General features: G+C 36.1%; 1 non-coding gene across 1 annotated transcript; it reads left to right on the top strand.

Annotated features, from left to right (window-relative positions):
- The first annotated feature begins 2973 nt into the window (after positions 1-2973).
- Positions 2974-3080, top strand: LOC141722561 (small nucleolar RNA R71). The gene has a single exon (XR_012575576.1). It is a non-coding gene; the product is annotated as a small nucleolar RNA R71 (small nucleolar RNA).
- The last annotated feature ends 12541 nt before the right edge of the window (positions 3081-15621 follow it).

Genomic DNA, 15621 nt, shown 5'->3' on the forward strand with positions numbered 1-15621 from the left:
GGTTCTGTCCAATCTGGTGCTGTAATGACTGGTGCCGTGATCAAACTCTTCTTGAGAGTCTCGAATGCTGCCAAACATTCATCATCGAATTTGAACGACACATCTTTCTCAAGCAAATTGCACAACGGCTTAGATATCTTTGAAAAGTCCTTGATGAATCGCCGATAAAAACCCGCATGACCAAGAAAACTACGGACTCCTTTCACAGAATTAGGTGGGGGAAGATTTTCAATGACTCCCACCTTGGCCTTGTCCACCTCCAGACCCTTGCTAGAGACCTTATGCCCAAGGATAATGCCTTCACGCACCATAAAGTGACATTTCTCCCAATTAAGCACCAAATTAGTTTCCACGCATCTTTTGAGTACGGCGCGCAGATTATTCAAACATTCATCATATGAGTGTCCAAAGACGGAGAAGTCATCCATGAACACTTCGACGTTATTTCCAATCATGTCAGAGAATATAGCCATCATACATCTCTGAAAGGTGGTCGGGGCGCCACATAACCCAAACGAAACTCTGCGAAAAGCAAACGTGCCAAATGGACAAGTGAAGGTAGTCTTTTCCTGATCCTCTGGTGCAATACAAATCTGATTATACCCGGAATAACCATCCAGAAGACAAAAATACTCATGACCCGCCAATCTGTCAAGCATCTGATCAATAAATGGAAGGGGGAAGTGATCCTTCCTTGTGGCTTTGTTCAATTTTCTATAATCCATGCATACTCTCCATCCTGTAACTGTTCGAGTAGGGATGAGCTCATTCTTTTCATTTGCGACCACAGTGATACCTCCCTTCTTAGGTACACATTGTACGGGGCTCACCCATGAGCTGTCAGAAATAGGATAAATGATGCCTGCATCTAGCCATTTCATAATTTCTTTCTTCACCACCTCCTTCATAATGGGATTCAGTCTTCACTGCTGTTCCACAGTTGGCTTACTACCTTCCTCTAGTAGAATTTTATGCATACAATATGAAGGACTTATCCCCTTGATGTCTGCTATGGTCCATCCTATAGCCGATTTGAATTCTCTCAAAATCCTTAAGAGCTTGTCTTCCTCACTACCTGAAAGGTCAGATGAAATAATAACAGGTAACGTATATGAATCACCTAAAAAAGCATACCTCAAGTGTTCAGGTAATGGCTTGAGCTCCAAGGTAGGTGCTTCCTCTATTGATGGTTTGAGCTTCCCTTCGGCGTTCTTGAGGTCAGAAGTACCAAGAGATTTAAATGGTATGTCCAGCTTTCGCTTCCAGGGAGAAGCGTTCAGATATTGTAATTGCTCGTTGCTATCTTCATCATCGCTGTCAAAATCCCCCACTAAGGCTTTTTCCAATGCATCAGACATTAGCATGTGATCGAGTTCCGAAGTAACCGCAGAATCAATCACATCCACTTTTAAGCATTCCTCATCTTCTGTAGGGAATTTCATTGCCTTGAATACGTTGAAGGTCACATCCTGATCTTGGACCCGCATAGTAAGTTCCCCTTTTTGCACATCTATCAAGGTACGGCCAGTAGCCAAGAAAGGCCTTCCCAAGATTATGGGAATCTTCTTATCTTCCTCAAAATCCAGAATAACAAAATCTGCAGGAAAGAAGAGCTTATCCACCTTGACGAGCACATCCTCAACTATGCCCCTTGGGTAAGTAATGGAACGGTCAGCCAATTGTAGTGACATGTATGTGGGTTTTGGATCAGGCAGATCCAGTTTTTTAAAGATCGACAACGGCATCAGATTAATGCTTGCTCCCAAATCACAAAGGCACTTATCAAACGTCAGATTGCCAATTGTGCAAGGAATGGTGAAGCTTCCTGGATCTTTCAGTGAGAGCAACGCTTCCATGAGAGCAACGGTTTCAAGGTCATCCAGTTTCACCTTCCTTGAAAGAATAGTCTTCATAAACTTCGCATAACTAGGCATTTGTTCAAGAGCTTCAGCGAAAGGTATATTGATGTGAAGTTTCTTGAACACCTCCAGAAACTTCCCGAACTGTCTATCCAGCTTTTGTTGCTGCAATCTCTTAGGAAAAGGTGGTGGAGGATAGAGTTGTTTCTCCCCTGTATTAGCCTCAGGCAGAGTGTGTTCAACAGTAGTCTTCCTTGGTTCCGCCGCTTTCTCCTTTTGCTTAGATTCTTCACCTCTAATTTCAGCTTCTAATTCTTTTGCCTTTTCAGCATCAGCTACTTTTCCAGACCTTAAGGTAATAGCCTTGACTTGCTCTTTAGCTTCCTTCCTGCCTGGTACTTCCGTGTCACTGGGAAGAGTGCCAGGTTGACGATTGAGCACTGCATTGGCTAATTGACCGATTTGATTTTCCAAGGTCTTGATAGAAACCGCCTGACTCTTGCACAACAGCATAAGTTCCTCAAAATCAGCACTAGTAGGTGCAGCTGTACTTCCCTGTTGAGGATATGATTGCCTTGTAGCATACTGCTGTGGTTGCTGGAATCCAGGTGGGTTAAACTGTTTACTCACTCCTTGCTGATATGGTGGCTGAATAGCATTCTGATTATTCCCCCAGCTGAAATTTGGATGATTTCTGTTGTTAGGATGATAGGTCGCTGGCACAGGCTGCTGTTGTCGCTGATAATTATTCACATACTGAACAGATTCGTTTACAAGAGAACACTGATCCGTAGCATGAGAACCTGCACAAAGCTCACAAACCATAGCTATTTGATTAACTCCATACGTAGCCAAAGAATCAACCTTCATTGATAGCGCTTGGAGCTGGGCTGCAATAGCGGTGGCTGCATCAACTTCCAGAATACCTGCTACCTTGCCTGACGTCATCCTCTGAGTTGGGTTTTGATGCTCATTTGCAGCCATCGTCTCTATAAGATTATACGCCTCAGTATAGCTTTTAGCCCATAAGGCGCCTCCAGCTGCTGCATCGAGTATGGGCCGAGATTGAGCCCCCAAACCATTATAGAAACCAGTTATCACCATCCAATCTGGCATTCCATGATGTGGACATTTTCTCAACATTTCCTTGTAGCGTTCCCAAGCCTCGCACATAGACTCCGTAGGTTGCTGCGCAAACTGAGTAAGAGCACTCCTCATAGCAGCAGTCTTTGCCATCGGATAAAACTTCACCAGAAACTTTTGCGCAAGATCTTGCCACGTAGTGATGGACCCAGCTGGTTCAGAATGTAACCAGTCTTTAGCCTTGTCCCTTAGTGAGAATGGGAAAAGCCTCAACTTGATAGCCTCATCAGTCACGCCATTATACTTAAAAGTGCTGCAGATCTCGACAAAATTCCTTATGTGCATGTTGGGGTCTTCAGTTGCCGCTCCTCCAAAAGAAACAGAATTCTGCACCATCTGAATAGTGCCCGGCTTGATTTCAAAGGTGTTAGCTTGAATAGCCGGATGAAGGATGCTTGACTGAATGTCATCAATTTTAGGCCGAGAAAAATCCATAAGAGCTGGATCAGCTTGAACAATACGATCTCCCATGTTTACTGGTTCTTTCTGCTCAGTTCCTGAATCCGAATCCTCAAAATCTAACTTCTCCGGAATATCAAGAACTTCGTCTGTCTCCTCAGCTGTATCTAAAGTCCTCTTGCGAGCACGAGAACGAGTTTTGCATAAACGCTTGCTAAAGTACCTGAAACACAACCGAAAAAAAAGAAGAAGAAAAAATAAGTAACTACTACGTCCTAATCACTGAGTCCTAATGACCAATGATGGTAAGTACATAAACTAAACAAATACGCCGAGTCCCCGGCAGCGGCGCCAAAAACTTGTTAGGGCGAAAACACGCGCTAATATTCACGCAAGTATACGCGTTCGCAAGTAATATAGAATACTTTCTAGTTCGTTCCCTCAGAGACTCAGACTAAATTATTGTCTAATTAAACTCACTCACCAATGTATGATTACTTCTCAATGTTAAGATAATAACACTTAAAATTGTTGATTAAATATTAACTATAATTAACTACTTAATTAACCACTTAACTAACACTTCAGTTTATCAATAATAAAACACTCATGAGATCACAACTTCATTATTACTTCCTTCTATAGCCATTGTTATTACCTTTAGCATGTGACAGTGATGATATTAATCGAATAACACGAAACTGATAAAAGCCAACTTTCATTGTACTAATATCATTCTACCAAGCATCCACAATTAAGATAGAAGTTGAATAGTCATCAATTATGTTGAGTTCCCATATGTCTACAGAAATTGACAACACAACGATTTAAGCACAAGTTATTCTTTTTGATTACATAGGGCAAATAAAACTGTTAGAGTTACCCACTAATCATGCACAACGTACATGAACCTATGCTAGCATGGCAAGTTCTAAATCTCAAGATCCACCGTCGCTTCACAAGAGATTAACATCCTATCTTATATGTTCGCGACGCACATAAGACGAATACGCACAACCAATATTAGATATCAAACAATCATCACACACTAAAGTATTAAACAATTAACTAAAGAATTCCATATTAAATCCGTTGCAACCCCATGATCACGATTAGCCCATAATAGAACTTATCGCCATCATGGGTTCATATGAAATCATGATAAACAAACACAAGAAAATAATAACTAAACTAATTATATTAAAACAGAGTACGTCACAAGAGTAAATAAGTCAAAGCAAGAAAACTAGCATCCAACGTTACAACGAAACAAGAATCACAAGAAAATATGCTTCCTCTTCGTTGCGGTGTGCTAAATCGGTCTTCTTCCTTATCTCCTTCGCTTCTTGCGTAAAACACAATCTTCTTTTTTTCAATCCCCCCTGTGAAAATGTCTCAAATCTACTTATATAATAGTCCCATAAAACTCAGATTACATAGAAGTTGGAAGCCAAACAGAAGTAGAAGTCTAAAATAATTCAGCAAAATTCCCGACCCTGCGCGGCCGCTCAGCATAGTTGCGCGGGCGCGCAGGCCTCTACTGGAAAAAATCCAAGTTTGCTCTGTTTCTTCGCCGTAATCTGCCCGTTCCTTTCCTCTCGCAATGGTGAACACATGCCAAGGCTTATTCTTGATGATTCCTCCCCCGAAATGCAACTAATACCCTGAAATGCATAAACACTAGAAAAACGCATCAAATACACAAAATACTTGATTTCAAGACACCAATTTAAGCCATTTTAAGACGTTCTAAGTGGTATAAAATGCCACTTATCAGGTATCAGAGCTCGATGTAGGAGGGAATCGTGTTCGAGTCCTCCCACCCCCATTTGTTTAATTTAAATATTATTTGTTGATATTGGTATTGGTATTGGTTGTATTTGTTGTTGTCAACCGTAGCGAAATGTATCGTACGATTAAAGGGTAATGTTAAAGAGTATAAGATCATGTTCGGACTTTCCTCTTCCACCTAAAGATTTTAGAGTGACTGGTTACTTAATATGCCCATGTGTAAATCATAAAAAAAACGTACAAAAATATATCAAAATAGTCCCAATGCTAACATATTTTATCATAATGAAATGGAATCAAATACTTTCATCGGGTTTTATGAGTTCTATATTACACTTTATCTATCATGATAATAGGACAGTTGATAGATAATTTACTTCCACCTTTACAGAATACATTAAAACCTCTTTGAATTAATAACCTCAAGATTATAACCAAAAAAACTCAGATATTGATAATTGGTTCTCTCTCTATTTTAATTAAATTCTTTCATTTTTACTTATTTTGTTAATTTTATCAGTATGAATTTTAATATTTTTTAGTTTTAATGTTTTTTAGTTTTTTAATTAAGCATTTGGCTTTGGGCTTTGGTGCCATTTTCGGATTGGTATTATCTGTAATAATTTTAACATTTCTTATTTTTAATATTTTTTGGTTTTTGTGATCACGGGTATTGGGCTTTTATTCTTTTGGCTTTTTTGGAACTGTTTTTTCTTAAATTACCTCGAATTTAAAAACATCTCTCATTTTACAAACTTCACTTCTTACTTCCGCAACGAACTAATAACCCTTCAAAATGGATGTCAACCATTACCATTATTTCATCAGTGATTTTAGAGTTATTTTGGATCAGATACTAAGTCCATATGACAATTAGGGAGAATGTTAGCGGTGGGCTATTTTGTGTACCGTGTCATCCACAGTTTCACTGGTGGTGCTAACTAGATTGTATATTAATCGGATGTTACATTTAGGGCTGTTTTATTAATACTATTTTCATCTATTTTATGTAATCGAGTGTGATGTTTATGGTTGTTTAATTATCAGTACCGTCAGTTGGGAGAGGGATGCAACAAAAATGAGAACGGAAGTTGAAACAATAGCCCTAATGCATCATCAACAAGCAGCACGTCATGAACTAATGTGTTTTTGACCTAGCATCAGAGGGGTGCCTGAGCATGTGCGAGATGTGCAATCGCACAGGCGCCTACTGATTAAGTATGATACATTTTATTTAATTTGAAAAATAAAATTATGTAAATATTACCATTGTATTCATAAATAAATATAATATTTTTTAGCATATTTCATATTTTATCACAAAAAATAATATTTTTAAATTAAAATAAATTAGATAATATATGCGATAAACTATACCACAAAAAGTTGAACTTATTATCAGTTATTTCTATATTAAGATTTTTTTTATATATTGATTATTTTTTTAATTAATACTTGCAGAAATATTTTTTCTCATGCACATGGCATCCAAAATGTCAGGAACACGTCTGCTTAGAATACTACTATATTTGGTATTTTCTGTTTACATAAGTTTTTGGTATTTTCTGTTTAGAAAAGTAAGTAACAAGCTAGATAACAGAGAATTAGATGAGAATGAAAAAGATATATGAAGAGAAACAGAGATAAACATATCATAATTTGGATGAGATTAGAAACTTGAAGAACAAGAGAGATTTCTGGAGAGAGAAAACCTGGAAAGAATAAAGAAGAATCAGTTTGAGATAGAGAGAAAGAGATTGGTAATCTGTACAAATATATGAGGTGATGGTTCTGCCTACCATAACTTTAGAGTCTTGTTTAATAATCAATTAAAGAAGCTTAATATATTGCAAGTATTTATTTAGAAGAGGTTTAATTATTTAAAAAGGTTTCTAGCTTTGAATTTTTCATGTGACATATATTTAGTTACCTCATAGATTTTTTAAATTTTGCATGTTACATATATAGTAACACTATATAAGAAGATTTTAGTGTTGATTTACTAGTTGATAGACAAAGTAATATATTTAATTTGAAAATTCCTAGCTACATATATAATCTTAAAATGAACTATAACTTACTGTTCTGGGATGGCCTTTAAGACATGTTTTAATATTAGTAATACAGTGATCAATAATCTGAATTACTTTCTCCGAATCAATGATTTCAATAAGTACCATATATAATTTTTTATTTGGCAATGATACTTCTTATTGATCTATTATATGTAGAAGATGGTATGGAGTTGTAATAACGTTGTTGGTTTATGCTCTCTATTTTGTCCTCGACATCTTTTATCATGCATTCGTGTCATTCCAGCATGGACCATTCTCTCAAATTTTCTACATGTTGCATGGACCACTTCTTTTATTTCCATTAGTGTTATTTTTCTTATTGTTGCATTTTCCCCTTTTTAAGTAATTATAGATTTCTACCGTTAGAGAGCATATTCTCATGACTGACTATATAGCTGTAAGGGTATTGTAATTGAAGGGTAAGAATAAAATACAAAAGTTTATTGTTTTTGCCCTAAATTAGATATGTATTTGCATTATCTTGCGTTATATCATTTATTTTTTTATGGTATCAGAGCCAGTAATGCAGAAATAGTCTTTCTTGAAATCAAACAAAGACTGAAACAATTATTTTCTTTCCTCAAACAACCCTTTTTATCATTTTCAGATCTGAGAGTGTGGAGTTTTGTTCCTCAAAAGCAGCTCTTGATAATGGCAATTCCAACTCGATTTACTTATTCAGATATGCAAAACCCTCTTTTTATTCACCCTTCTGATGGAACATTGTCTATTAGTATGTCAAAGCTGCAGGGAGCTAGTGACTACAGGTCTTGGAAAAGGTCCCTTGAGATTCACCTATCATCAAAGAGGAAACTGGGGTTTGTACAAGAAATTGTCACACACAGTAAAGATGATGTGACACAATCAATGAGACACATGCAATGAACTGTTAATATCCTGGATTCATAATAATATGTCTGATAACATCAAGCAATCCATTTTATTTATAAAATATGCTCATAATGTGTGGGTTCATTTAGAAATAAATTTATGCTTAGTTATGGGTCTCGTAAATATAAACTCAACAAATATTTGTTTGCTCTTAAAAAAGATAAAATAAAAATTAATGACTAGTATACTATTCTGAACAGTCTTTGGGAAGAAATAGACTCTATGAACATTTTACCTAATGTCACAACTATTGTAGATGAGTTAAGGAATTTATAAAAAAACTTGAGTCTCAAAAAGTCGAGTTCAAACTTTTTCAGTTTTTGAATGACTTAGATGAATGTTATTCTGTTTTAAGGAGCCGACTGTTAATGTTGCAACCCCTACCAACCGTTGAGACTGCTTATTCTTCCATCCAACAGGAGGAGTCACATGGTGATATATTAAGTCATACTGAAATTGAACTCACTGCTATGCTTAATAAAACTCAGGTAGAATATAGAAATACTTCGTGCACTGTATGTGGAGGCAAAGGTCATTCTGCTGAAAAATATTGGACAAAGGTAGAATACCCTAGGTGGCATCATAATCACCAAAAACCAGTGTCAAAAAGGCCTCCAAATGCGAGATGGTTGAATTCTAAAGCTGATTATCACAGAGCAAATAATGTTCAATCAAGTGGAAGTGGCACTACTAATGTAGTTCTGTCTCAGCAAAAGTTGCAACAGTTACTCAAACTAATACCCAATGGTGATGTGATAAAATCAAAGGGATATGAAACTAAAGATGAGCTTGATAACTATTTTTCTAGAATGGTGACTTAACATTATTCTGTTGTTGATAAAGACATGTGGATCATTGATTCTGGTTCCACTGATCACATGACTGCAAATATTAATCATTTGGTAAATGTGCAACCAGTCAAGTTAAAACTTCTCATCAAGCTTCCCCACTGGTGACAATGCTGCTATAACCAATGTGGGAGAAGTTTATCTCAAGAATGGACTAGTCTTGCAAAAACTGCTTTATGTTCCTCAATTCAAGCACAACCTGCTTTCTATTCACAAACTATCCAAATATGCCAATTTCATTGTCAACTTAAATCCAAATATATGTGAAATTATAGATTCAGACACTAAAGAAATCAAATCTACTGGACATATGCACAATGGCCTCTATTATCTGACCGACAAACCTATGAGCCTTATTTCAGCTAATTCAAGCACAGTTACTGCAAATCTTTATGCACTATGGCACAACAGACTTGGCCATACCCCTTTGTCTAGGCTCAAACATGTACCAAGTCTGAAGACATGGCTACAGCCTACATCTCAGGTTTGCATCACTTGCCTAATGGAAAATTTACAAAGCTCTTATATAACCTAAGCTTTAGGCAATCTACAGTTTCATTTGAGCTTGTACACCTTGATACCTGGGGTCCTTACAGGGTGCATACTAGAGTGAAGTACAAGTATTTTCTTAATGTGGTAGACGACTGCAATAGGTTCACTTGGGTATTTCGTATACAACAAAAATCTGATTATTTGGCTACAATTAAGTAATTTTTTTAATTATGTAAAGACTCACTTTAACAAGTCTGTTTTTAACCTAAGAACAAACAATGCCCCATAATTTTCTGATGGAGAATACAGACTATTTTATGCTAATGAAGGCACATTATATCAAACATCATGTGTAGGACGTCCTCAGATAAATGCTCGAGTTGAAAGGCGTCATAGAACCATTCTGATAATGGCAAGGTGTCTTAGATTTTAAGCATCACTACCTCTGAGCTTCCGGGGTGACTGCATTATGACATTTGTCTATTTTCTAAACAAATTACCATCACATGAACTAGGTAACAAACCTCATTTTGAATCTATTTATCATAAACTCCTAGATTATGACTTGATTAAAACATTTGGTTGCCAATATTTTACCACAAATCCTGAACACACTATTGATAAGTTCAAATATAGAGGTGTCCATGTTTTTTCTTTGGATACCCTGTTTTTCAAAAGGGTATATATTGTTGGATTTGACGACTCAAACCAAATTTATGTCTTGAGAATGTGACATTTACTGAACATATATTCCCATATAACTCTTCCCGTCCTGATAAATACATACATCTAACTCCTATCAATATGTCACATCAATTAAATCAAACCTTTGACTACGATGACTTCTATCCGGACATCATTGAAGACCTTATTCACACACCTGACTTATATCTACCCTCCACACCTGAAGCTTCACCCTCACTGCCACTACTACCTATTTGAAAATCAATCAGAACACAAGCCACCTAACAGGCTCATTGATTTTATCACTTCACAACCACAACTTCTTATGGCTCACATCACCCAAGTCATTGAACAAGATGTTCCTTCAACCTTTCACTGTTTCCTTGCTACCCTAACCAAAACTGCTGATCTTTTGACATTTAATTAAGTTATTCAACACTCGCATTGGATCACTGCAATATATCAAGAGTTGCAAGCACTGGAAGATAATAAAACATGGATTATTACTGCACTTCCTTCTGGAAAGAAATCTATTGGATGTAAGTGGTTTTACAAAATAAAGTATGGTCCTGATGGAAAATTTGAGAGATAAAAATCTCGCCTAATTATTTTATGATGCAAACAAGTATACGGAGTTGACTATATGGAAACGTTTGCACCAACTGCAAATTTGACCACACTTCGTGCTCTCTTGACAGTCACACTCACAGATATACAAGGCTGGATCACGGTACAGATGGACGTGAGTAATGCATTCTTAAATGATGATTTGGAGGAACATGTGTACATGAAATTCCCACCTGGATATAGTGGATATGATTCAAGAATATTTGCAGGCACTTCTAGTCATCTAGTAACAGAGTTTGTGTGTAAACTACTGAAGTCTCTATGTTGGCTAAAACAAGAACCACGACAGTGGTTCCGTAAATTTTAATCAATTCTTCTTCAGTTGAATTACACCCAGTCTCAAACGAATCACAGTTTTTTGTCAAACACACTTCTAACACAAATCATCAATTCATCTTTAGTTGAATTACACCCAGTCTCAGACGGATCACAGTTTATTTGTCAAGCACACTTCTGACACAATAATCTGATCATTGTCTACATCGATGATATTCTCATGTGTGGCAGCTCAATGAAGGAAATTCAGGATCTAGAAACCATATTTTTTACAAAGTTTCACATGAAATACTTGGGGCCTGTGAACTACTTCTTAGGGTTGGAAGTCTCAAGATCTCCCAATGGTTTCTTTGTGTCTCAGAAATAGTACACCATTTATTTTATTAAGAAATATTGTATTAATGATGCAAAGCCACTGAAAGTTCCCATAAAACTCATGTGAAACTCATACCCACAAAAAGAACTGTCATTCCTGATCCTCATGCCTATCAGCGTCTCATTTGAAATCTCATTTACGACATGCTGACTCTCCCTGATATTACCTTTCATATTCATGTGTTGATCCAGTTCATGCATCAACCCACAAGTGCACGTATGCAGACTGTTAAACGACTGTTAAGGTATTTGGTTGCAAACCCCATTCAAGGCATCCTTCTTGTCACATCTTCCGCTGCTTCTCTTCAAGATTACAGTGACAGACTGCCCAGTCACATGCAGATCGACTTCTGAATTATGCATTTTGCTTGGAGACCCGCCCATCAGCTGGAAAGCTAAAAAGTAAATTGTTATTGTTCATTCCATGGTTGAGGCAGAATACCGTGCGATGGCCTTGACTGTGTGTGAGGTATCCTGGCTCCATGCTCTTCTCAAAGACATGGGATTGCACACCTTGCCTCAAACTTTCCTAAACTGTGATAACCTTGTTGACTTGTCCATTGCAGCCAATCTCGATCTTCATGAAAGGACCAAGCATGTGAAGTAGATTGCCAATTTATCAAGGAGAAGTTCAGAACTTGTACAATGACAACAACTTATTTTCCTTTAACTGAACAGATTGTTGAGCTCCTTACAAAGCCACTCTCAGTTAAACAACATCACTATCTGCCACACATGCTGGGAGCAATGACTCCATCACCTGCTCCGCTTGCGGGAGAGTAATAACGTTGTTGGTTTATGCTCTATATTTTGGTCCTCAACATCTTTTATCATGCTTTCGTGTCATTTTTGGGGTTAAACCCAATAGGTAGTATGGGCTTGGTGATCGAAAATATAATTGGATTGGGTAATAATTGTATGGGTAGATAATTGTCATCATAATTGAGTTGGATAATAATTGTATGGATAGAAAATTATTATTATAATGGGATTAGGTTATTAGTCTTGGTGGTCAGGTTTCTGATAGCTATATATACATAGTCATGTTATTATTTTAATGTATGCTTGAGTATTGTTTGACTCAAGTATCGCTCGAGTGAATACCGTTTGGTGAGATTGATTGTATCATTGATAATTGTTTGGATTAATAATACAAGTTGGGACGTGGGTTTTTCCGAATCATATATTGAGTGTGTGTTTTGCACTGTTTGTTTGGTTTTATATTTGTGTGTATTCCCCCTAACAAGTGGCATCAGATCCAGGTTCATGATGGAGAAGTTTGGGGGATTTGAGATTGAATTGTTTAATGGAAGAAACAATTTTACCTTGTGGAAAAGCACAGTAAAAGATCTATTAATTCAACGAGGGTTATATGCGACTCTCGGAGGGAAGAAGCCTACTGAAGTTGATGATACAAAGTGGGGAGACATGAAGTTACGGCATCAACGATCTGGTTGGCCCTTGCACCGGAAATCAAGTATGATGTTCTTAAAGAGGAAAATCCCAAGAATTTGTGGGAGAAGTTAACGAAGACTTATCACTCAAAATCTTTGGCCAGCAAGTTGTTTCTCAAGAAAGATTTATTCGGGTTCAATATGGAAGAAGACGGAAATTTAAGAGATCATCTGAATCGTTTTAATGGCTTAATCAACCAGCTGATAATTTTGATGAAAATTGAAGGATGGGGAAAAACTGTTCTACTACTAGTGTCTCTACCGAAGAAGTATAATACTATGATGACTTATTTATTGGTTGGGAAAACGAAGTTAGATTTGGATGAGACTATCGTTGTTCTTCTGGATGCCGAAAGATTGATGAAACAAGAATCGAGTGACACATCAGATGGAAGTGCATTCGTGGTACGTGCGCGTGACACGAAAAATAAGTATGTTAAGAAATATAACCCTAAAATCAGGTGTTTTTATTGTGAGAAATTGGGTCATATACAATTTATGTGTCCAAAGGCAAGAGAAGACTTGAGAGAGTTGGAAAAAAATCGAGGGGGTAGTGTTTCGCTTATAGAAGCTGATGAAGATGTTATTTTGGTTCAAGAAGAGAAGAGATCAAAAGAAGAATGGGTGCTTAACTCGGGATGTTCTCATCATATATGTGCTAGGAGGGTGTGGTTCTCGTCTTACAAAAAATGTGAAGGAAAGATGGTAACTTTACTGAACGGTAAAAGGGTAAAGGTTGTTGTAATTGGTGAGATAACAATGAAACGTCACAATGGTCGTGTTCAGAAGTTAACTCAAGTAAGATACATACCGGAGTTAAATCGAAATCTAATTATATTAGGTAAATTATTTGATTTGGGATATACTGTTATGATGAAGAACAATATGTTGTAAGTCACTAAATGGGATTCAGAGATACTCAAAGGTCGAAAAGATAAGAGAAACCTTTTTGTGCTAGATGAGGGATTATCGTCCGAGTGGAGGTATTGGCATATCGAGATCGATGGCTTGATGGTGAACATTAATTCGGTTGTGCATGAAACCATATTGGGTTAAAGGGGGATTGTTGGGGTTAAGCCCAATAGGTAGTATGGGCTTGGTGATAGAAAACATAACTGGATTGGGTAATAATTGTATGGGTACATAATTATTATCATAATTGAGTTGGGTAATAATTGTATGGGTAGACAATTATTATTATTATGGTATTAGGTTATTAATCTCGGTGGTCAAGTTTGTGATGGCTATATATATAGTCATGTTATTGTTTTGTTGTATGCTTGAGTGTTGTTTGATTTGAGTACTGCTCGAGTGAATACCGTTTGGTGAGATTGATTGTATTATTGATAATTGTTTTGATTAATAATACATGTTGCGATATGAGTTTTTTCACGTATGCTTGAGTATTGTTTGATTTAAGTATTGCTCGAGTGAATACCGTTTGGTGAGAATGATTGCATTATTGATAATTGTTTGGATTAATAATGTGTGTTTTGAATTGTTTGTTTGATTTTATATTTGTGTGTATTCCTTGCATGAATCACTTCTTTTGTTTCCATTACTATTATTTTGCTTATGGTTGCATTTTCTCTTTTCTAAGTAATTAGAGATTCATACCGTTAGAGATCATATTCTCATGACTTAGAGCAAGTCTAAGAGTGCCCTATAATATTGTCATAAACTAAAATTTGAGGCATATTGAGCAAATAAGTGATCCACAATGTCCTAGTGATGCCTTAAAACACTAGGACATCCATTATAGCAAATACAACAGCTCAACATGCTTTTAACTCTAAATATAAGAAATATGACAAAAAATTGCACTCTTAGTGGTTCCTTATATCACTAAGACACATCTCTCATGTCTTATCTTTAAGAAACCACAAGTCATCCCTTATTTCATTTTTATCAATAAAAAACTGATTTTTCTCTCTTCTTTTTAGTTATTTTCTCTCTTTCCTTTCATAGCTCATTCAAATTTATTATTATTATAATAATAAGGAATGAAGATAAGGATCATTGTTGGAGTTCAAATTCAAAATCATGTCTTAAATTACTAAGAGTTAATATTTTATAATATTTATAAGGAACATATTAAGAGACTGTGGGACTTGCTCTTACATGCCTTATTTTTAGGCACTATTGTGCATGCCCTATATCATTTATTTTAATAAAAAAAATATACTTCCCTCCCTTTTTACACTTCTCTCTCTTCTCATCATTTACTTTCCCTCTAATTAAAATTCAAATATATTATTATTTTAATAATAAGGCACAAGTAAGTATAAGTCAAGTTGTTGGAATTATAAAAATATTGTTCTAAATCACTAGAATATTATATTTTATTATATTTATAAGACAGTTACTATATAGGTGGAAGGGTATTATAATTAAGGATAAGAATGAAATACAAAAACTATGTTATAATCTCCAAAGATCGCATCGGGCTAGTACATTGCAGAGGATTAATTGAGATTTAATTGGTTAAATCTGCGGTTTTAGAACACGTGCGCTAATATAAATTCCATTAATAAAAATTTCATATGTGAGACTGAGACTGATTATGAAATTCTTCTATATATACTTGTAACATTACTCATTAATTTTATTGAAATAGCATTGAACTGGACTAAGTGAGAAACAAAGAGAAATTAGTAATGGAACTGATGGGAAGTAGATTCAAAAGAAAATATCAAAACAAAAAACA

The sequence above is a fragment of the Apium graveolens genome, chromosome 4, assembly GCF_009905375.1.
Source record: "Apium graveolens cultivar Ventura chromosome 4, ASM990537v1, whole genome shotgun sequence".
NCBI classification, from domain to species: domain Eukaryota; kingdom Viridiplantae; phylum Streptophyta; class Magnoliopsida; order Apiales; family Apiaceae; genus Apium; species Apium graveolens.